The sequence below is a fragment of the Eretmochelys imbricata genome, chromosome 1 (assembly GCF_965152235.1).
Source record: "Eretmochelys imbricata isolate rEreImb1 chromosome 1, rEreImb1.hap1, whole genome shotgun sequence".
NCBI lineage: Eukaryota > Metazoa > Chordata > Testudines > Cheloniidae > Eretmochelys > Eretmochelys imbricata.
The window spans coordinates 152,402,038-152,424,958 of NC_135572.1; positions in this window are offsets into that span (position 1 = coordinate 152,402,038).

The window sequence follows — 22,921 nt, forward strand, 5'->3', positions numbered from 1 at the left end:
AATGGCCTGTGATGGGATATTAGATGGGGTGGGATCCGAGTTACCCAGGAAAGAATTTTCTGTACTATCTGGCTGATGAATCTTGCCCATATGCTCAGGGTTTAGCTGATCGCCATATTTGGGGACGGGAAGGAATTTTCCTCCAGGGCAGAGTGGAAGAGGCCCTGGAGGTTTTTCACCTTCCTCTGTAGCATGGGGCACGGGTCACTTGCTGGAGGATTCTCTGCTCCTTGAAGTCTTTAAACTACGATTTGAGGACTTCAATAGCACAGATATAGGTGTGAAGTTTTTTGCAAGAGTGGTGGGTGAAATTCTGTGGCCTGCGTTGTGCAGGAGGTCAGACTAGATGATCATAATGGTCCCTTCTGACCTAAATATCTATGAATCTATGAATCTATGTAGAGCGCTTTGAGTTAAACCAGCCTACGGAGAGTGCAGTAGGGAAAGTGCTGCAGTCTGTCCACACTGATAGCTCCAAGCGCACTGGCATGGCCACATTTGCGGCACTTGAAGCAGCATTGGGAGTGGTGCATTATGGGCAGCTATCCCACAGAGCACCTCTTCCCATTCTGGTGCTGTGGCTTGTGGGAATGGGGTGGGGGCGTGCGGGGCATTCTGGGTCCTGTCTCAACACCCCGTGATGCATCACTTCTCATTCCAGCAATCCCTGTGCTTCCATCCACATTTGGCGCCATCTTTCAACGTTTTTTGTACTGCGCACTCTGTCTTCCCTTTTGGTCTGCGGGAATGCAGCCTGAACTGCTGAGGAATATGCTGACGAGTCTCGCCAGCATGTCACAGTTACTCCTTAAGATCCAAACTGACAGTGAGGATCTTAAGGACGATATTGACTGAAGTAACGCATATGACACGAGATTGCTTGTGGCATTCACGGACATGCTCACCACTGTGTAACGCCACTTTTGGGCTCGGGAAACAAGCACTGAGTGGTAGGATCACATCTTCATGCAAGTCTGGGATGACGAGCAATGGCTGCAGAACTTTCAGATGAGAAAAGCCACCTTCAAGGGACTATGTGATGAGCTCGTCCCCACCCTCAATCACCCCACAAGATGAGCTCAATCACCCCACGAGATTGAGAGCTGCCCTGCTGGTGGAGAAGCAGGTGGCTATTGCAATCTGGAAGCTGGCAACTCCAGACAGCTACCGATTGGTCACTAACCAGTTTGGAGTGGGAAAATTGACGGTTGGAATCATGTTGATGAAGTTTGCAGGGCCATTAATCACATCCTGCTCAGAAGAACTGTGACTCTGGGTAATATGCATGACATTGTGGCTGGCTTTGCACAAATGGGTTTCCCTAACTGCGGAGGGGTGATAGGTGGGATGCATATTCCAATTCTGGCAATAGTCCACCTAACCTCCGAGTACGTTAATCGGAAGGGGTATTTCTCTGTGGTTCTCCAGGCACTTGTGGATCACCAGGCATTTCATTGACATTAACGCAGACTGGCCCGGAAAGGTGCATGACACACACATCCTTCGGAACACTGGCCTGTTCATGAACCTGCAAGCCGGGACTTTTTTCCCAGACCAGAATATCACCATAGGAGAAGTCGAAATGCCCATTGTGATCCTTGGAGACCCCGCTTACCCTTTAATGCCATGGCTCATGAAACCCTACACAGGGAGCCTTGACAGTAGCAAGGAGCAGTTCAACAACAGGCTGAGCCAGTGCATAATGACTGTGAAGTGTGCTTTTGGCCGTTTAAAAGGCCACTGGCGGTCTCTGATGACAACATCCCCGCGGTTATATCCGCGTGCTGTACCCTCCATAACATTTGTGAAGGGAAGGGTGAAAGATTCACTCAGGCATGGAACTTGGAAGTTCAACACCTGGAGGCTGAATTTGAACTGCCAGAGAGCACGGCTATTAGACGGGCCCAGCGTGGGGCTGCAAGGATTAGGGATGCCTTGAGGGAGCAATTTGAGGCTGAAAGCCACCAGTAATGTTTGGTGCCCTGCATGGGAGTGAAGTGCAGTGGTTCCTGTGTTAGTAGGAATCTGTGTTTGCTACACTGACTTGCAGTGCCTGTTTCTTTCCTGGGCTAAGGTAACTTTTACTTTATGCAATAATAAAGAATGTTTTCAAAAAATCCAAAGCCAAAAAATCAATTTATTGAAAAGAAAATTCATTTATTGAAAAGAAACACAAATGCTTGGGAAACAGAAAGGGCAAGGGAGTGGGGTGGGGAACGGTACAATCACAGATTTGCATATGTCCTGTTATCATACTCAGCCTTCCCATCTGGAGTGCTGTGCAATGAGTGCTGCACTTCAGGCTGGCTAAAATGCATGGTGATGGGGGTTGAGTGCAGTCGGTAAGGGTCATAGTTTGCAGGGCTGGGTGGTGAAGCTATAGGTGTTGGAGGCATCTGGTGGCGATAAGAACCTGGATGCTGGGGAAAGTGGGTTGGAGGTGACATGGGTGCACAAGGGAAAGAGTTTAGGGACAAGGGCTGGAGGGGGGGGCGGATGCAGTAGTGCTCTGCATGCATGGCTACGAGCGCCTGGATTGAGTCCGCTTGGCGCTCCATAACGCTTATCATCTGCTCCATCCTTTCCTGCCGGAGCTCCCCACTTTTGTGCTGGTGCTCCTCGTTCTGCTGGCAGATCCTCCTTTCACTCTCCCTCCACTCCTGCGCTTTTTGATTTTCATTAAGGGATTGCTGCATGACTTCATGCAGCATGTCTTCTTTGTTTTTATATGGCCTCTTCCTAATTCGTTGGATAATTGGCCGGTGATAACACGGACAGCTGAGATCTCAAGGTTGCATCTGTAAAGGCAAAATGCAACACTTAACAGAGGCAGCATTGTTCACACCAGACAGAGCAATGATTCCCCCATACTTAAGAGTAAGCACAGTCTACACAATAGCATAATTTGCCCGTCCCAAAGCGAGCTCACATAACCCACAGGAGCCCCAAAATGGTGAGTAAGCACAAGGTCAAGGGGGACTGATTGTTTCATGGCCGTACTGTCCTCTGGGTTTCTGTGCCTTGGGGAAAGCCAACAGCTGCAGGGGGCCGCTATACTGAACACTCTCCCCACATTTTCCACAGGAGTTTGTCCTTGAAGATATCTCGCTGCTGAGGGTGACCTGGGAAGCAAGGGAGGGTCTTCTACTACAATGTGGCTTCTGGCCTGGCCCATATGCACCTTGCCTGTGTGCAGCAATGGTCCCCCCGCCCCACACGGCACAGTGGCATTGACATGTTAGCCTGACTGGGACAAGGACCACAGTGGCTCTCCCAAGAAACCTGCGCAAGCGCATTGCCCAGCTTCTGGATGAGACCTTTGAAGAGATGACTGCGGCCGATTACCATGATGTGAGATAGCACATCAATGCCCTATTCCGCATCTAGGTATGCATGCAGCCCTAACTGTCCTCGCCCCAAGAGCCCGCACCAAAGAACTTCTTTCCCAAAAGTCCTCTTGTGTTTGTCCTTCCCCAAGCACCGGCCGCTGCGACTGGCTACCGTCCTCCTGGCTTGAGAATAGCTCCTGGCTGCATGCATCTAGGGATGCTGGGGTGTCTTCCTCCTCCTCAGCATCCTCGCTCCTGCTTTCCTCCTCCTCCTCCTCCTGCCTTGTTGCACTGGGCTCTGAAGTGTCCATGGTGGTACTCAGAATGGAGGTGGGGTCGCCCTCCAGTATTGTGTCCAGCTCTTTGTAGAAATGGGTGGTTGCGGGGGCAGCACCAGAGTGGCGGTTTGCCTTGCGGGCTTTGCGGTAGGCATTCCTCAGCTCCTTCACTTTAACCCTGCACTGCAGAGTGCCCGGTCATGGCCCCTTTCCATCACGTCCCTTGATATCTGCCCAAAGGTATCGTAATTCCTATGGGTGGAGCGCAGCTGGGACAGGACAGCTTCCTCCCCGCAAACACTGATGAAGTCCAGCACCTCACCATTGCTCCATACTAGGGATTGCCTAGCGCGTGGAGACATGGTCACCTGGAAAGATTCGCTGAGAGCACTCCATGCCTGGCTGAGCAAACAGGAAGGGGATTTTCAAAATTCCCAGAGAATTTAAAGGGCGGGTCTGATGGTTGGTCTCCTAAGGGCAGGGCAGTAGAGTTCAAAGTGATGAGTGCTTTTAGTTTATGGTGCTTTGGAGGTAGCTTAAGCTAAAAACAGAAAAAGACCTTCAGGAAGCGCTGCCAGCAACAAACCCAGTCTCCAGGCAACTTACCAAATGCAGCTGGCCTGTAGTAGCCTGCCTGACTGGCTACACCACCTGGCCGGTCAGAAGAGTCTGGAGACTGGCTCTTACGACCAGCAGCAGTAGCACTTCAGGAGCTGCTCAAAGCATTTCTCCCTGGGTGCGACAGCTCCTGTGTCTGCCTTGTTCCAGCTTTGAAAGCCTTACTTCACTCCAGATCACCAGCCTTACTTCACTCCAGATCACCAGCCTTACTTCACTCCAGATCACCAGGTCCTGACCCTCAGCTCCAATTTCTGACTCCGGCTGTGACCCTCTGGCTCTGACCCTGACCTCCTCTTGCTGTGACCACGATGCAAGACCACCTGCGTTCTGGTCACTTTTTCTCCAGAATAAAAGCAGCCCTATGAGGAGTTATACTGGTATAACGATATCAGTTCAATTATACCACTATAACTTGCTGTGCAGACAAAGCCTTACAATAGGAAATAATTGTGGTTGTGTTGTACCTGTACACTTAAGATAATCATTTTCATAGTGACCACAGTATGTGTATATGAGTTGACATGAGTCCATTCATGGACTGGATTTAACTATCAGTGTTTGTGGCAGGCTTGCTGCTCTGGCAACTCTTCGGGCAGGTCTACACTACGGGGTTAAGTCGACCTAAGTTACGCAACTCCAGCTACGCGAATAACGTAGCTGGAGTCGATGTACCTTAGGTTGACTTATTGCAGTGTCTACACTGCATGGGGTCGATGGGAGAAACTCTACTGTCAACTTACCTTATGCTTCTCATTCTGGTGGAGTACCGGAGTTGGTGGGAGAGTGCTCGCCGGTCGATTTAGCGGGTCTTTGCTAGACCGCTATATTGACCCAACCCCCTCGGTGGATCGCCTCAGCGTCAATCACCAGTAACTGGAGACAAGCCCTTAGCTAAAATACAAAGAATATAACTTATTAGGTCAGAGTGTAGGGCTCAGGGCCAACTTGAACATCTCCAGAAAGAAACTAATAGGACTTGTCACTTGTCTGACTAATATCTTTTAGAAGATCTATTGTGGAAATATTGCAGGGTTTTTTTTTTTTCCTTGTCAGTGGTCCACAATGAATGGATATACAAAACTTCAAGATTGTAGCTCAAAAGGGTACTTGAACAGCTGAATTCCAATAAGATTGCAAAAATCACTGAAGTTCAAAATGAATTTTTTCCTATACTCAGTCTCCCCATAATGACTTAAGTATCCTAGTTCAACAGACACATGAAAATTGAATGGGTCATTGTCATCCTGTTATTTGAGTCTGTTTTATTTCAGATGTATTGTTACACGCAACACTAATAACCAACTAAAATAAAAAAATATTAATATAGTCTCATTCTTATTTCATATAACTACAATAAAAGTCACAAACTCATCCGGAATTAGTCAGCATACATAGTATACTGCTGCCGATTGTGTTAGTATTTGAAAATCAATTAGTAATAGCAACATTTTTAGTGGGCTTCATTTTCCACCAGGTCTCTTCCCTTTTCAGGATTTAAAAACTTTGCTTAGGATAGTGTTATTTTTGTTTGATTGGTTGATCTGATTTGAGATAAGTTGGAGGTGATGTTACTACCATAAATATCATTCTTGTTATGGTGGAAAGGCTTCCTCGGAGTTTTTGCAATGTTTCCTAAAGATGGTCTGACTCCTGATTCAGCTAATCTCCTCTGCAAGTTTTGCTCCCACAGGCTTCAGCCTGATCAGTATTTGTCCCAGAGGAGAGCAGGAACCTCAGTGGTATGTAGATCAAAATTCAGCCTTTAATATAGCTGGGGTTTGATTCATTCAAAGCTTTAAAGATTATGGGCCTAAGGCCTTAAAGTGACATTGGAAGTAGACTGGGAATCAGCTGAGGGATTTGAACATTGGCTTGACATGTTCATGGAAGCCCAAACATGGAGGAAGTGAGCAGCACCATTTTGTACCAGCTGGAGGCTATGCACTGTTTCCACATATCAGGGAAGCAATTTTTATGTGGAATGCATACCATTTCCAGTACAAGGATCCGTTGGATACAATTTTCTGCACAACCTATGCTGCTCCTCTGCTCCATTCAAGCTATCTCATCTCAGTTCACAGCTCAGAGTAATGCTGTCCCTGAATTATGTTACACTTCTGACTTCATCTGGCCCTCAATCAATCCCTAGCACATTTACCCTAAGAGATCTCCTTCCATTCAAAATAACTCCCAAGGGAAAAATGAGATGATTAATCCCTGTGAGTCCACAGTCCAGAGTAGAACACTGATGTTTTCCTTGCGATAACGATTTCCACTGTCCAGAGGGCACATTGTCACAGTGTACTAATTACACTATTATTAGGCAACAATAAGGAGAGAGGGAGCATACTGACATTACAATAAGCAGAAACAAAACACACATTAGAGGGTAGTAAACAATCTAGATAATAGGATTTTGTGGGGCGAAAAGTTGTAATGTGAGCAGAGATGAACAATTTTGTTCAGGAAAAGGAAGAAATAGGATACCCATGCCAGAGTAGGGAAGGAAGTGAGGGCATGGTACTGCAGAGAGCTCTGTGAACGTGCAGTAGGATTTTTGCCATTTGCATTTCACTTTAGCTTTAGCCCTTTCTATGGTGTTTAAGAAGTGAAATTTTATCATGTACTAGCTCCATGGTGGCTGGTTTTTAAGAAGAAATCCATTGCTTGTCCAATAAATGACTGAGAGAGAGTGTTTGAGTTATTTGCTCAGTCATTGCAAGCTATTTAATTTGCCAGATCTAACTGGATATGGCTTTGTCTCGTGACAGGTTTTTGCTATTCCTGCTAATCCAATTACTGTTGTGCAATGTACATTGCAGTGCCTGGTGATGACAGCATGGAACACATTACGGTAAGTTAACACAGTACCCTATGCTGTCCCATTGCCTGTTACACAACCTCCTCATTTTTGGATTTCTGTATCTCTGGCCTGGGTACGTGGGATGGTCTTGGCATTTTGAAACTTTCTCAAAATAGCTTGAATGTTGAAAATATGAGGCCTGCCAGGCAGCTCTGTACAGATTTTTAGCATCATTCTGAAGGTTAGGAGCTGGAAAGGTTCTATGATAGGCAGGACTGGTAGCACCACCTATTATTAAGTTTTGCCCAACACTTTCCATTATAAAAATCCTCTTTTCACTTGCTTATAACTTTTTAAAACTCCAACTGTTTGTGCTGAAATTTTTCATGCTGTCTGCTACAGGCTGAAATCTTAAGGGAAATGTTAGTCAAAACAGTTCAATCATTTCTGAAAATGAGGCTAGGGAAGAATACATTGTTTTGTCCCGGTTTTAAAAATTCCAGTGACAGCCTCTTTGAAATGCTCTAGTGCCCCTATAGTTTAGCACAGGGTCTTGAGATTTGGCAGGAAGTTGGCCTTTGTGTCAGGGATGTGCCTTTTGCTATCACCAGGAAAATCCACCTAAATTTAACCAAATTATTACCCATTGAAAAAAATCTTCATTTGCACATGCTCAGTAGAGACTTCCTAGTCTGTCCTCACTAAACATGTTTGAGCCTCGTACAGTTCCTAATGCTGCCCAGACTGTGCATGCTCCATCTGAGGACCGTTAGGGCTCAGAAGGACTTTCCTGGGGCACCAGAACTGAAGAAGGGACCCTGTCTCTCTTGTGCTCTCAGTGCCCATTCCGCTGGCACCTGGGTGTGAAGCACCGAATTGCTTAAATTTATTTTTCTTACTACAAAATTCAAATGTAAAGTGGACTTTCAAAAGTTCTTACAGAAAATAAAAGGCTCAATCATCTTAAACAAACCTCATTCTTATACAAGAGTACTGATTAGATATAGCAACATTCCCACTTCCTTCTGTGCAGGAAGCAGGATGAATTTTAGAGCCAGATTAATTCTCTACTAGTTCATCCTGCTAGTTGCATAGGAGGAAGTGGAAATGTGGCTGGATCTAATCAGTACTCCTAATTAAAGGAGAGGGAGCTTTTTTACTTAGTTAAATGATTTTATAAACTGATTCTCTCTTGGGTAAACAGTGAAGGAAAAAAAATTAGGTGGAAAGCTAATTGAGAAACTAAGGGCCTGATCTAAAGCCCTCTGAAGTCAAATTTATTTCAATGGGCTTTGGAGCAGCCCCCCAAAACTGAAAATCAGCCTTTTTGTTTTCTGCAACTAGGTGCAAAATAGCAAATTGAAGTTTTTAGCAGTTTTACTCAATAGATTTGAAAGAGCCAGATCCAAAAACGAATGCTGGAGAGCAGGTGAGAGAATATTTATGAGGACAACTTTTTGTCAGGTCTGCTAGCACATGACTGCAGTTGAAGATTGCCTGGAGATGTAGTGGTGGTGTTTATGGGGGCTAGTTAATATCTGTGCTTTATAAACTGTACTAGTTTCCACTTTGTTTTTCTGGGTGCATTTTGAGTTGTTGGTTTTGACCTATAAACCTCTATTTGTTTTGGCCATGACCACGCTTGAGACCACCTTTCTTCTCATAGAATATTACAGAATTGAGGTCAGATAGCTGTTCAAACTACCTCCTGGTTTTGAACAGGGATGAGCTATCCTATCACTCTGGAATTTGATTCAGTCCCATTAGTCTGATACAGTGACATTCAGAGAATGCTGCAAGGCTTTAGTTACATGTGGGCTGCTTTTCAGGGGTGTTGATTCCCCGCAAATCCCAGTGACTGGGGAGCTGCAGATGTTCAGCATTTTTTAAATTAGGCCAATAGTCTTTTGGCTGAGGGAGTATGGCTGGTTGTTCATTTGGCTAGATTGCCAGTTAGTATGAACTGCAATGACTGACACTCTCTGAGAATCTGGCCTATTGTTTTTTGGTGGAAGAGTTTTGTCTTTTAGTTGGCCCTGTAAATAAATAAATAAATAATGTTGTGCTGGGTGAGGCTACTGGTCAGATCATTATGTATTAAAAGAGGGGGAGAAATTAGTATTTTACTATTTATTAGTATCCTCCCAAAAGGTTTGCTGTTGTTATGTATGCACAGTCACTATGATACTATCTCTAATCACTCGCTCTAAGGCTCATCATAGGCAGCAACATGATGGAAAGAGCATTCTGGCAAAGTCATTAGGAGTGTGTTGTTTCAATCAAATCTGTCCTGTCTCAAATTGCAGAGTGTTTGTGTTGCAGTGAAGAGGGGGAAAAAAATCTTGTCTTATCTCGACTTGTTACATTTTCTACAAAATATAGTGTTTTTTGTTTTTTGCAACAAGTCAGCCATAAAGGCCAAAGGAGTATAACAATAACACTTGCTGCAGAAAAGAATTTCATCGCCGTTAGTGGATATGTACAGTAGCTTTATTATCTTCTTTCTTTGAATCTATCATGCTGTAACTGTCAGTGAAAAAGCAGAACTGCAGCCTAAATATTCATTTTCTGAATATATTATAATATTCAGGAAGCCACATTTCACTCCTTGGAACCACAGAAAAATACTCAGGGACTGTCTGTCTCTAGAAACCACAGCAGTCTGATTTAAAAACTATTCACTATAATCACTAGGGTTGAATAGTAGTGACAAAACATCGATAAAACAGTTTGTTCCCTGCCTGTCTCTTAAACACTCTGGGCAACATTTTCAAAACTGGGTACCTAAATAAAAGTAGCCTGATTTCTAAGAGGTGCTGAGCATCTACATCCCCCTGTATCTCTAATGGGAGCTACAGATACTCAGCACCATTGGAAAATCAGGCCACCATTGTTTAGGTGTCTACATACAGATTTAAGTTCCTAACTTTAAGCCCCCAATTTTGGAAACTTTTATCTGTATGTGTCAAGGTTCCTTCCCCACTCTGAACTCTAGAGTACAGATGTGGGGACCTCCATGAAAAGCCCCCTAAGCTTATTCTTACCAGCTTAGGTTAAAAACTTCCCCAAGGCACAAACTTTGCTTTGTCCTTGAACCCTATGCTGCCACCACCAAGCGTGTCGAACAAAGAATGGAGAAACAGCCCACTTGGAGAGGTCTTCCCCAAAAATATCCCCCCAAGCCCTACACCCCCTTTCCTGGAGAAGGCTTGATAAAAATCCTCACCAATTTGTACAGGTGAACACAGACCCAAACCCTTGGATCTTAAGAACAATGAAAAAGCAATCAGGTTCTTAAAAGAAGAATTTTAATTAAAGAAAAGGTAAATGAATCTCCTCTGTAAAATCAGGATGGTAAATACCTTACAGGGTAATCAGATTCAAAACATAGAGAATCCCTCTAGGCAAAACCTTAAGTTACAAAAAGACACAGAAACAGGAATATACATTCCATTCAGCACAGCTTATTTTACTAGCCATTAAACAAAAGGAAATCTAATGCATTTCTAGCTAGATTACTTACTAACTTAACAGGGTTTCTGAGACTGCATTCCTGATCTGTTCCCGGCAAAAGCATCACACAGACAGAGACCCTTTATCCCCGCCCCAGCTTTGAAAGTATCTTGTCTCCTCATTGGTCATTTTGGTCAGGTGCCAGCGAGGTTATCTTAGCTTCTTAACCCTTTACAGGTAACAGGATGTTGCCTCTGGCCAGGAGGGATTTTATAGCACTGTGTACAGAAAGGTGAGTACCCTTCCCTTTATTTTTATGACAGTATGTATTGCTAGATGTGCTTTTCAAGGTATATTTAACCTGTTTCCTAGAGGATCAGACAAATACTCAACTCACTTTTGACCCAAATTTTAAGTTTTGTGAGAACAAACCTTTACAATACCTATAACCAACAAGACAGTTTCTTTTTTTTTTTAAATTCCTATACAAATGTGATTTTAAAAACTTTCCCATCAGTATTTACAATCTAATGATATCAGTGTTATAAAAAGCTGAAAGAAAAATTCACGAGTCTATTTTCTTTCTCCAGACTGAGACATGAAGTAAAAGAAGCATTAATAAATCACATTTTAAAAGTCTTCAGTTTTTAATAAGTTCAGAAGCCTTCTACAATATACGAAAGGATTTTTTAAATCAGAACAGTGCCTTTTAATTTGTTCTCAGAATGTATTAATATGGCTTGAACTGGAATCCATGGGCCAAATTCAGCTGTGGTGTAAATCCTCTGACATCAGTTTCTGAAATTAGAAGACAATTTATATGGATTTTAATGTTTGCTTTCCATCAGAGCTGAATTTGTCCCTATGTGTCTGCATAATTTCTATTGTCTACAAAAGCCAGGGAACAGTCTATCAATGTAACACTGATTAAATTACTCCAGTATATAACTGTCTGTTCAGTTAGTAATCAGTTAGATTTGAGTGAGAGCTGCTGCAGAAGACATCTGTATTGCACTCTGTATTGATCTCTCAACACTGTTGAGTCTTCTTTCTAGGATAGGCTTAGAGGTGACATGGTGGTGAAAGGACCACACTGGTGAAAGGTTGTAACCTTCACTTTGAGATGATGGAGAAATGAGTTTTAGCAATGTTGGTTAACAGCCAACATTTTGTCCAAAGAAGAAAGTGCCAAAGGCCTGCTGTTACAAGCACAAGGAGAAAAAGTCAGACCATGTGGACTTGGAGGTATGAACCCAGCTGATGCTATCTTTCATGGAAGACTTCACTGTGCAGACCACTGTTTCTGGACCAGGACCACAAGCATAGAGCAGTGGGCAGGGGTGATAGTAACTTAAGGGACTTACCACTATGCAAGGCTGCCAGCATCCTGGGCAAGGTGTGGGGGGGTGACTCTGGGTCCTGGAAGGGGCGGGGCAGTTAGGATATAGATATTCAGGCCTGTCTGTAAAGGCCTATACTCTAAGAATTTAGGTGTATTCTTATCACTTGGCTAATTATAGAGGCATAAAAGAAAGAATCAAAATCACTGTCTGCTGGTGTAAGGGCCTTCTCTTACTGTGACAGTCTGAGGCCCTGTGCTTAGGCTAAGGCCTTTGGCTAAGCAGCAGAGGCAGCCATAAGCTGGGAAGCGACCGGTCACATCCTCACATTCCAAACTAGTCACATTGAAGTAAGGTGCTATTGGGCTGTTAGGCACTATCAGGACAGGATTGTATTCCTATCACCTCCAGAGAAAGGGAAGTGCCTAGAAAATGTAAAAGGAAACTTAGTTTGATAGCATCCTGCCTGGCAAGAACTCACTTATCAATAGCTGGGATGTGAAATCCTCACTTCTGTATTGTCTTGTCATTATAGTTCCCACTTTGCTATTGTTTGTCTGTATAATCTCTGTCTGGTTCTGTGATTGTTCTTGTCTGCTGTATAATTAATTTTGCTGGGTGTAAACTAATTAAGGTGGTGGGATATAATTGGTTACATAATCATGTTACAATATGTTAGGATTGGTTAGTTAAATTTCAGGAAAATGATTGGTTAAGGTATAGCTAAGCAGAACTCAAGTTTTACTATATAATCTGTAGTCAATGAGGAAGTGGGTGTGTGTGGGAGGGGGTGGGTGTGTGGGAGATGGGAACAGGGGTAAGAAAATTGGAATCATGTTTTGCTAAAGGAGGAAATGGGAACAGGGAATGGGAGTAAGGAAGTTGGAATCATGTTTGGCTAAGGGTAGGAATGGGAACAGGGACACAGGTGTAAGGCTCTGTGGTGTCAGAGCTGGGAAGGAGGATACTAAGGAAGGAAACTGGAATCATGCTTGCTGGAAGTTCACCCCAATAAACATCGAATTGTTTGCACCTTTGGACTTCGGGTATTGTTGCTCTCTGTTCATGCGAGAAGGACCAGGGAAGTAAGTGGGTGAAGGAATAAGCCCCCTAACAGGGGCCTCGGGCAGAAGGGGTGGGGCTGGGGCCAGACTCCCACAGCCAGCCCTTCAGCACTGCTCAGCCTGTGCTGCCCGGGGCTCCAGAGGCTATTTAAAGGGCCTGGGGCTCTGGCCGCTGGCATGGTAGCAGTAGCAGCAGCCAGGAGCCCTGGGCCTATAAATCGCTGCTGGAGCCCCAGGCCCTTTTAAATTGCTTGGCCCTGGGACAGCTGCCCCTTTTGCCCCGCCCCCATCAGCGGTCCTGCCAGTACGGTTGGCTGTGTACCGGCTTTCTTATCGGTACGCCATACTGTACCGTCTTTCTTTCACCTCCAGCTGTGGGACTACACTACACCACGATGGAAAAATGGGATGACCAGAAGAGGGCCCCGAACTTTGGTATGGGGAAAGCCACACTCCTGGAGCTGTGGGAAGAGCTCACCCGGATCCTTGAGCACCAGAACACCCAGTTGAGAGAGATAATAATTGTCCACAAATCTGTTGCTATTGTTCTGCGGAAGCTGGTAACCCCAGATTACTAATAGATCTGTAACAGTCACTTTGGAGTTGGCAAATCCTTGACTGACACAGTGGTTATGGAGGGTGGCAAGGCAATTATTGCTCTACTACAACCTAGACCATTTAAATTGGGAAATACCCCTAAATAATTCTGCATAAGCTTTCGTGAGCTACAGCTCACTTCATCGGATGCATTCAGTGGAAAATAGAGTGAGGAGGTTTATATACACACAGAATATGGAAAATACAGTGAGGAGTATTTTCCTCACTGTATTTTCCACTGAATGCATCCGATGAAGTGAGTTGTAGCTCATGAAAGCTTATGCTCAAATAAATTGGTTAGTCTCTAAGGTGCCACAAGTACTCCTTTTCTTTTTGCGAATACAGACTAACATGGCTGCTACTCTGAAACCCTAAATAATTGTGGGGTCCCATAAGAGCAGAAGCATGGAACTTGATTGTTGTTCTGCAGTGTGGTTACTCTCTGTCGAGTTAGGCTAATGTGAGATGACAGAGGCCTTGTCTTCACTGCATAGTTAACTCAAGTTATAATTTGAGTGTTGCCCCTAACTTGAGTCCTCTCCACACCCAAAAACCATGAATTTAAGTGTGGGCATACTTCTAACTTCGCCTCCACCCTAAATGATCTTCAGGGGGCCCCAAATTATTGTCAGAAAGGCCCAAATTATAAATCACAGCAAAATAGTGATTCAGGAACCAAATTTTACTTTTTTAAAAACTTAAAATCCAAGATTTTCCAGGAGTCCAGTTAGCCCCGGAAGTCCTGAAAGATTCGTTGTTTTTACATATCGACATCCGCTGGCCACAAAATACCTACTTCCCATCCCCCTCCCCCAATAATGGAACCCTAGAACTGGCCCTGCATATAACACACTACACAAGGATTAAAGGAGCAGCTCAGTTTACTGCAGTGTTAAGAACCATGGGATATTGTGATGGTGCCCCCCATAAGGCTTTAGGGAAATATGCTTATGATATATATATATATATGACATAACTGGAATATGTTTTATGCTACATTTGCCATGTAACATATCTATGTAAAGATTATGATCTACTGAATATATTAATCCTATTTGTATGCATGTATCATTTTTGTATTTGAAGTTATGAATATTGGCTATGTACTGGATTGATTTTCAAGTAACCTTTGTAAAGCATTTGGTCAGTTTCTGAGAGAGGAATGTGCAAATTAGGTGCTCAGTCAAGAAGCACTTAGCGAACAATGGATCTTGGAATGCTCCAATCCACATAACAAGTCTACCTGAGGACATTCAAGGAAGCATAAAGAAAAGGAGTACTTGTGGCACCTTAGAGACTAACCAATTTATTTGAGCATGAGCTTTCGTGAGCTACAGCTCACTTCATCGGATGCATACTGTGGAAACTGCAGAAGACATTATATACACAGAGACCATGAAACAATACCTCCTCCCACCCCACCCTCCTGCTGGTAATAGCTTATCTAAAGTGATCATCAAGTTGGGCCATTTCCAGCACAAATCCAGGTTTTCTCACCCTCCGCCCCTCCCCACACAAACTCACTCTCCTGCTGGTAACAGCCCATCCAAAGTGACCACTCTCTTTAAAATGTGTATGATAATCAAGGTGGGCCATTTCCAGCACAAAGCCAGGTTTTCTCACCCCCCCACCCCTCTCCAAAAACCACACACACAAACTCACTCTCCTGCTGGTAATAGCTTATCCAAAGTGACCACTGTCCTCACAATGTGTATGAAAATCAAGGTGGGCCATTTCCAGCACAAATACAGGTTTTCTCACCCCCCCACCCCCTTGTTTTTTTCAAAAAAACACACACACAAAAACTCACTCTCCTGCTGGTAATAGTTTATCCAAAGCGACCACTCTCCCTACAATGTGCATGATAATCAAGGTGGGCCATTTCCAGCATAAATCCAAGTTTAACCAGAACGTTGGGGAGGGGGGGTGTGTAGAAAAAAACAAGGGGAAATAGGCTACCTTGCATAATGACTTAGCCTCTCCCAGTCTCTATTTAAGCCTAAATTAATAGTATCCAATTTGCAAATGAATTCCAATTCAGCAGTTTCTCGCTGGAGTCTGGATTTGAAGTTTTTTTGTTGTAAGATAGTGACCTTCATGTCGGTGATTGCGTGACCAGAGAGATTGAAGTGTTCTCCGACTGGTTTATGAATGTTATAATTCTTGACATCTGATTTGTGTCCATTTATTCTTTTACGTAGAGACTGTCCAGTTTGACCAATGTACATGGCAGAGGGCATATATCACATGATGGCATATATCACATGATGGCATATATCACATTGGTGGATGTGCAGGTGAACGAGCCTCTGATAGTGTGGCTGATGTTATTAGGCCTTTGATGGTGTCCCCTGAATAGATATGTGGGCACAGTTGGCAACGGCCTTTGTTGCAAGGATAGGTTCCTGGGTTAGTGGTTCTGTTGTGTGGTATGTGGTTGTTGGTGAGTATTTGCTTCAGGTTGGGGGGCTGTCTGTAGGCAAGGACTGGCCTGTCTCCCAAGATTTGTGAGAGTGTTGGGTCATCCTTCAGGATAGGTTGTAGATCCTTAATAATGCGTTGGAGGGGTTTTAGTTGGGGGCTGAAGGTGACGGCTAGTGGCTTTCTGTTATTTTCTTTGTTAGGCCTGTCCTGTAGTAGGTGACTTCTGGGAACTCTTCTGGCTCTATCAATCCTGCTTTTTCAGGAAGTTTCTTGAGCAAATGCTGTAGTTGCTTTTGGTAACTCTCAGTGGGATCATAGGGTAATGGCTTGTAGAAAGTGGTGTTGGAGAGCTGCTGAACAGCCTCTTGTTCATATTCCGACCTATTCATGATGACAACAGCACCTCCTTTGTCAGCCTTTTTGATTATGTCAGAGTTGTTTCTGAGGCTGTGGATGGCATTGTGTTCTGCACGGCTGAGGTTATGGGGCAAGTGATGCTGCTTTTCCACAATTTCAGCCCGTGCACGTCGGCAGAAGCAGTCTATGTAGAAGTCCAGTCTGCTGTTTCGACCTTCAGGAGGAGTCCACCTAGAATCCTTCTTTTTGTAATGTTGGTAGGGAGGCCTCTGTGCTTTAGTATGTTGTTCAGAGGTATTGTGGAAATATTGTGGAGACAGGCCAGTCCTTGCCTACAGACAGCCCCCCAACCTGAAGCAAATACTCACCAACAACCACATACCACACAACAGAACCACTAACCCAGGAACCTATCCTTGCAACAAAGGCCGTTGCCAACTGTGCCCACATATCTATTCAGGGGACACCATCAAAGGGCCTAATAACATCAGCCACACTATCAGAGGCTCGTTCACCTGCACATCCACCAATGTGATTTATGCCATCATGTGCCAGCAATGCCCCTCTGCCATGTACATTGGTCAAACTGGACAGTCTCTACGTAAAAGAATAAATGGACACAAATCAGATGTCAAGAATTATAACATTCATAAACCAGTCGGAGAACACTTCAATCTCTCTGGTCACGCAATCACAGACATGAAGGTCACTATCTTACAACAAAAAAACTTCAAATCCAGACTCCAGTGAGAAACTGCTGAATTGGAATTCATTTGCAAATTGGATACTATTAATTTAGGCTTAAATAGAGACTGGGAGTGGCTAAGTCATTATGCAAGGTAGCCTATTTCCCCTTGTTTTTTTCTACACCTCCCCCCCCCCCCCCCGACGTTCTGGTTAAACTTGGATTTATGCTGGAAATGGCCCACCTTGATTATCATGCACATTGTAAGGAGAGTGGTCAGTTTGGATCAGCTATTGCCAGCAGGAGAGTGAGTTTGTGTGTGTATGGGGGTGGGGGGGTGAGAAAACCTGGATTTGTGCTGGAAATGACCCACCTTGATTATCATGCACATTGTAGGGAGAGTGGTCGCTTTGGATAAGCTATTACCAGCAGGAGAGTGAGTTTTTGTGTGTGTGTTTTTTTGAAAAAAACAAGGGGGTGGGGGGGTGAGAAAACCTGTATTTGTGCTGGAAATGGCCCACCTTGATTTTCATACACATTGTGAGGACAGTGGTCACTTTGGATAAGCTATTACCAGCAGGAGAGTGAGTTTGTGTGTGTGGTTTTTGGAGGGGGGTGGGGGGGTGAGAAAACCTGGATTTGTGCTGGAAATGGCCCACCTTGATTATCATACACATTTTAAAGAGAGTGGTCACTTTGGATGGGCTATTACCAGCAGGAGAGTGAGTTTGTGTGGGGAGGGGCGGAGGGTGAGAAAACCTGGATTTGTGCTGGAAATGGCCCAACTTGATGATCACTTTAGATAAGCTATTACCAGCAGGAGGGTGGGGTGGGAGGAGGTATTGTTTCATGGTCTCTGTGTATATAATGTCTTCTGCAGTTTCCACAGTATGCATCCGATGAAGTGAGCTGTAGCTCACGAAAGCTCATGCTCAAATAAATTGGTTAGTCTCTAAGGTGCCACAAGTACTCCTTTTCTTTTTGTGAATACAGACTAACACGGCTGTTACTCTGAAACCTGTCAAGGAAGCATGTGAACCATGGCTGCTACCTGTAAGTTCTGAGTCCTGCATGGACATGTGACTTGCCCATGTGACTCCAAAACTGCATCTTGGAGTTGGACTTTGCATAGGAGAGAGAAGGGGATCTCCACACACAAGAGAAAGTCTATTTAAGCCTGTGGGAGACCCCTCCATTTTGTCTTCAGCTGGCTAAGGAGATAGCCTCTCCACCCCCAAGGGTACTTGAAAGAAACTGGAACAAAGGACAGTAACTACAGGGGGTGTGAAAAGAAAAGGAGTACTTGTGGCACCTTAGAGACTAACCAATTTATTTGAGCATGAGCTTTCGTGAGCTACAGCTCACTTCATCAGATACATACCGTGGAAACTGCAGCAGACTTTATATATACACAGAGAATATGAGCGATTGCTGGTCCCAGACTAGAAGGAGTCTAGTCTGTAAAAGGAAGCTTACTGGAATTCCTCTAAGGGTGAGGTTTTTATCTGTATTCAGAGTTCTTACTGTATTAGACATAGACTTGCGTGTTCTATTTTATTTTGCCTGGTAATTCACTTTGTTCTGTCTATTATTACTTGGAACCACTTAAATCCTATTTTCTGTATTTAATAAAATCACTTTTTACTCATTAATTAACCCAGAGTATGTATTAATACCTGGGGGGGGGGGCAAACAGCTGTGCATATCTTTCTGTCAATGTTATAGAGGGCGACCAATTTATGAGTTTACCCTGTATAAGCTTTATACAGGGTAAAATGGATTTATTTGGGGTTTGGACCCCATTGGGAGTAGGGCATCTGAGTGTTAAAAACGGGAACACTTATTAAATTGCTTTCAGTTAAGTCTGCAGCTTTGGGGCACGTGGTTCAGACCCAGCATCTGTGTGGGAGCAGACTGGTGTGTCTGGCTCAGCAATACAGGGTGCTGGAGTTCCAAGCTGGCAGGGAAAGCAGGGGTAGAAGTAGTCTTGGCACATCAGGTGGCAGCCCCAAGGGGGTTTCTGTGATCCTACCCATCACAGATATGACCTTAGAAATCTTAGTGCCCCACACCAGTGTAACTAACTTGAGTTGATTCTTCAGTGAAGACATACTCAAAGGATTTGTCTATTTCACTAGCATAATTATACCAGTATAGTTTTACCTGTGGAGTTATACCAGAATAACTATATGAGTGGAAACTCTGATTCTGGAATAAAAGTCTCCACGCAGGGAGTTACACCAATATAACTATACCAGTATAATTATACGACTAAACTTCCCCACGTAGACAAGTCCTAACTCACAACTGCCCAAGGAGACGCTAGACTACTGTGAAGTTAAAACTTGTCTCTGTGTCTATCACATTCATTAAGCACATGTATCATTCCACCAGGGTGATGTCTATCTACTGGGATGACCAGAGGCACAGTCATGTGTTAGGCTTACCAAACTCCTTTGTACTGCTCAGCCTACTAACTGATGCCGTTCTTGAATGGCTGCAAAACAATGGCTAGTTCACACTGGGAAATTGGTCCTGGGTGGCCTCTGCTGTGTGGGCACAGTATGTTACTCAAGCTACCCACTAGTGAACACATCAGTACTACACCTAGATTATGTTGCACCAGTGGATTCCATCCACACTCCACTCCCCACAGGTGTCTCTTTTAAACATGCAAGGGCACTTTGGTTGGAGCTCATATACCAGGAGTTGAATCAAGCCTTATATGCTCCCTTTGGACCCAATCCTATATTCCCTACCCACAAAAACCCTACATAAGGTGAAGAGTCCACCAACATGGCCCCTCATGCAGTGGAACCATGGAAGGTCACCTTCATTGCTGACTTCCTGCGGTCCCTGTGTTGATGGGTAAATTCTAGTCTTTATGAACTGGAAGACAATGGAGAACGTTGTCCAAGAGCAAAAGTTAGGAATTTCACACTGAGTCTAGAACGATCAATTTAAAACTAATACAATGTTTATGCTTTCTTATGCTGACAATTTTCAGTAGAATTTTTGATAATAGAAACTTTTGAGAAATGAGTATTTTAGGCCAGATGTTATGTAGAACAGCACTTGTCAGTATAAAATGTTGCTTTGATGTAATTCGGATGGGTATATGATAAGAAAATGCCAAATAAGTCAATTTCCAGTAATTTAAACTTATATTGGGCTTTTTACTTGGGGTATTTTGCCTTTTTGTATAGCAACAACGTGCGGCATGATCAGTTTCACTATCTGTATCAAATATGTGTTATAAGCAGAATAAAAAGACTAAAAAATGTTGTCTAACAAGGATGTTTATTCATTGTAAACCACAGGAAAGAACTCTTAAGTTGCTTGTGATGTCTCAAGGATAATGAGATGACTAGCACAGCCTTGTTATACATAGTTGTATATTTATTTTTTGTAACATATGTATTTTAAAAAGGTTTATATAATATTAGAAAATAAAATAATTACTTCTCCTTTTCTATTATCCTTCTGCTCTGCCCACAACTTTGGGAAGCATATCTTAAACTCACAGTGCTACATTCTCTTCTTCATTACAGCAGTTGTGAATCCAAAGCAATTTCCTGGAAGTCACTGATCTTCACAAATATTACTGAAACCAGAGTTTTGTCCATGTCTGGCAGATTACATTTTAAGAGCAGGATTACTTTGTTGGCTATGTATCTTTCATTTAAGTGAGAGATGAAGCTACACAGCAGCAGGTCACTTAGGGTATGCCTACACAGCAAAGAAAAAACCCACAGTTGGCCTGTGCCGGCTGACTTCAGCTCACCTGGCTCAGGCTGCGGGCCGTTTCATTGCTGTGTAAACTTCCAGGCTTGGGCTAGAGCCCAAGCTCTGGGACCCTCCCACCTCACAGGATCCTAGCGACCGAACTCCAGCCTGAGCCCAGAAATCTGTACTGCAATGGAACAGCCCCACAGCCTGAGCCCCGTGAGCCTCGGTCAGCTGGCATGGGCCAGCCACAGGGTTTTCTTTTCTGTGTAAGCATACCCTTAGGTGCCTCAGTCTGTATGTAGGTGCCCATTCTTAGGTTATGAGGTTTGAAAATTTTGATCTAAGCATGTTACAGTGTCAGACCCTACAGTGTTGGATTTGCGGTATGAAGAGGAACTGTAGTGCTAAACTAGTCAGCCTGTCTTAAAAATGTTTCTTTAATCACTCCCCATCAACGTCCCAGAAGCCATTAAGAAAGTCAAACACTGCACCAGATTAGAAAGATAGGGAGAGCACTTTTGTGGGACATGTAGAGGGATCCAATCCATTTGAGGTATATGCTAAACAAACAACAGTATATGTCCTGAAGTACAAGTTATTTGAAAGTATCACTGATCAACAGCACTGAGATGTGATTTATATTGATACAAGTGAATATCTTCTTAGATATAAAGCACAATGCTCTACACATAACTGGATGACAATTCATTATGTTATTTGTCTGAAGAGATAGAAGAAAAAGCCTGACAGAGTAAGTGTTTGGAAAGGGAACACAGGAACTCAAATTAATTTTTCAAAGTGCAGAAACCATGTAGACCTGACTGTTCAGCCATTCAGAACACTAGACATTCCATTGACCCTGTGCTGGAATAATAATGGATGATTTTAAAAAATGAATATGTTTGAGTTTATCTAAAGTACTATACAGACAGTAATGTTTAAACACACTTCAACCCGTGTAAATAATCCAGCAATTTATAATTCATGAATATGATATAAATCCACCTAATGTAGTAAGCAGCTGTCTAGTTAGACTTGACTTCTGATGTGGAGTCTTTGATAGACATTGCTCCAGTGCAATAGCAGCTGTGAATAGTGGCATCCATCAGGGTTTGGGGGTCACTGCAAAGGCAATAAACTCAGCCCCTAGGAATGCTTTTCATCATTGCCATCAGTCTACAGCAGGGGAGGGCAAACTACGGCCCACAGGCCAGATTTGGCCCATCAGGGCTTTCAATCCAGCCTGCGGGATTGCCAGCCCTGTGGCGCAGCAGGGCTAAGGCAGGCTCCCTGACTGCCCTGGCCTGCACCGCTCCTGGAAGCAGCCAGCACCATGTCCCTGCAGTCTCTGTGGGAGAAGGGGGAAGAGGGCTCCGTGCGCTGCCCTTGCCTGCATGTCCCTGCAGCTCCCATTGGCTGGGAACGGGGAACGGCAGCCAATGGGCACTTCGGGGGTGGTATCCACAGGCCAGGGCAGTGTGTGGCGGAGCCGCCTTGTCCGCCCCACCCCCAGGACCCACTGCCGGACATGCTGACCACTTCTGGGAGCGGCGCGGGGCCAGAGCAGGCAGAGAGCCTGCCTTAGCACCGCTGCCACCCTGGAGCCGCTCGAGGTAAGCGATGCCGGGCCGGAGCCCACACCCTGAACCCCTCCTGCACCCTGCACCCCAACCCCCTGCCCTGAGCCCCCTGTCATACCCCTCCTGCCCTGCAATCCCTCCCTTCAGCCCCCTCCCACACTCCACACCCCCTCCTGCATCCCAACCCCCTGCCCTCACCCCACACCCCTCCTGCCCTCCAACCTCTTGCCCTGAGTCCCTTCCTGCACACCGCAACCCCCTCCCACACTCTGCACTCCCTCCCGCACCCCAACCCCCTGCCCCAGCCCTACATTCATGGCCCTACATACAATTTCCCCACTCAGATGTGGCCCTCGAGCCAAAAATTTTGCCCACCCCTGGTCTATAGCAACCCTTCTGGCTGATTAAGGAGCAGCTTTTATGGGCTCCAAAGAGTGGCTAATCTGTCCTAGCCCTCCTTGGCTCTGAGGAAGGCTGCAGTAGCACAAGATCTTGAAGCAGAAGAACTGGAGGGGAGAAATGAGAGAATCCTCTGGAAAATACTGTAGAATTCTATGTAGTGATTACTGCTTCTCCTTTGTCCTAGGTAAAACTCCTCAAGTAATTTCAAAATTAAGTGACTTAATTGAAAAACAGCCATTGTGCTTTGCCAACGTAAATT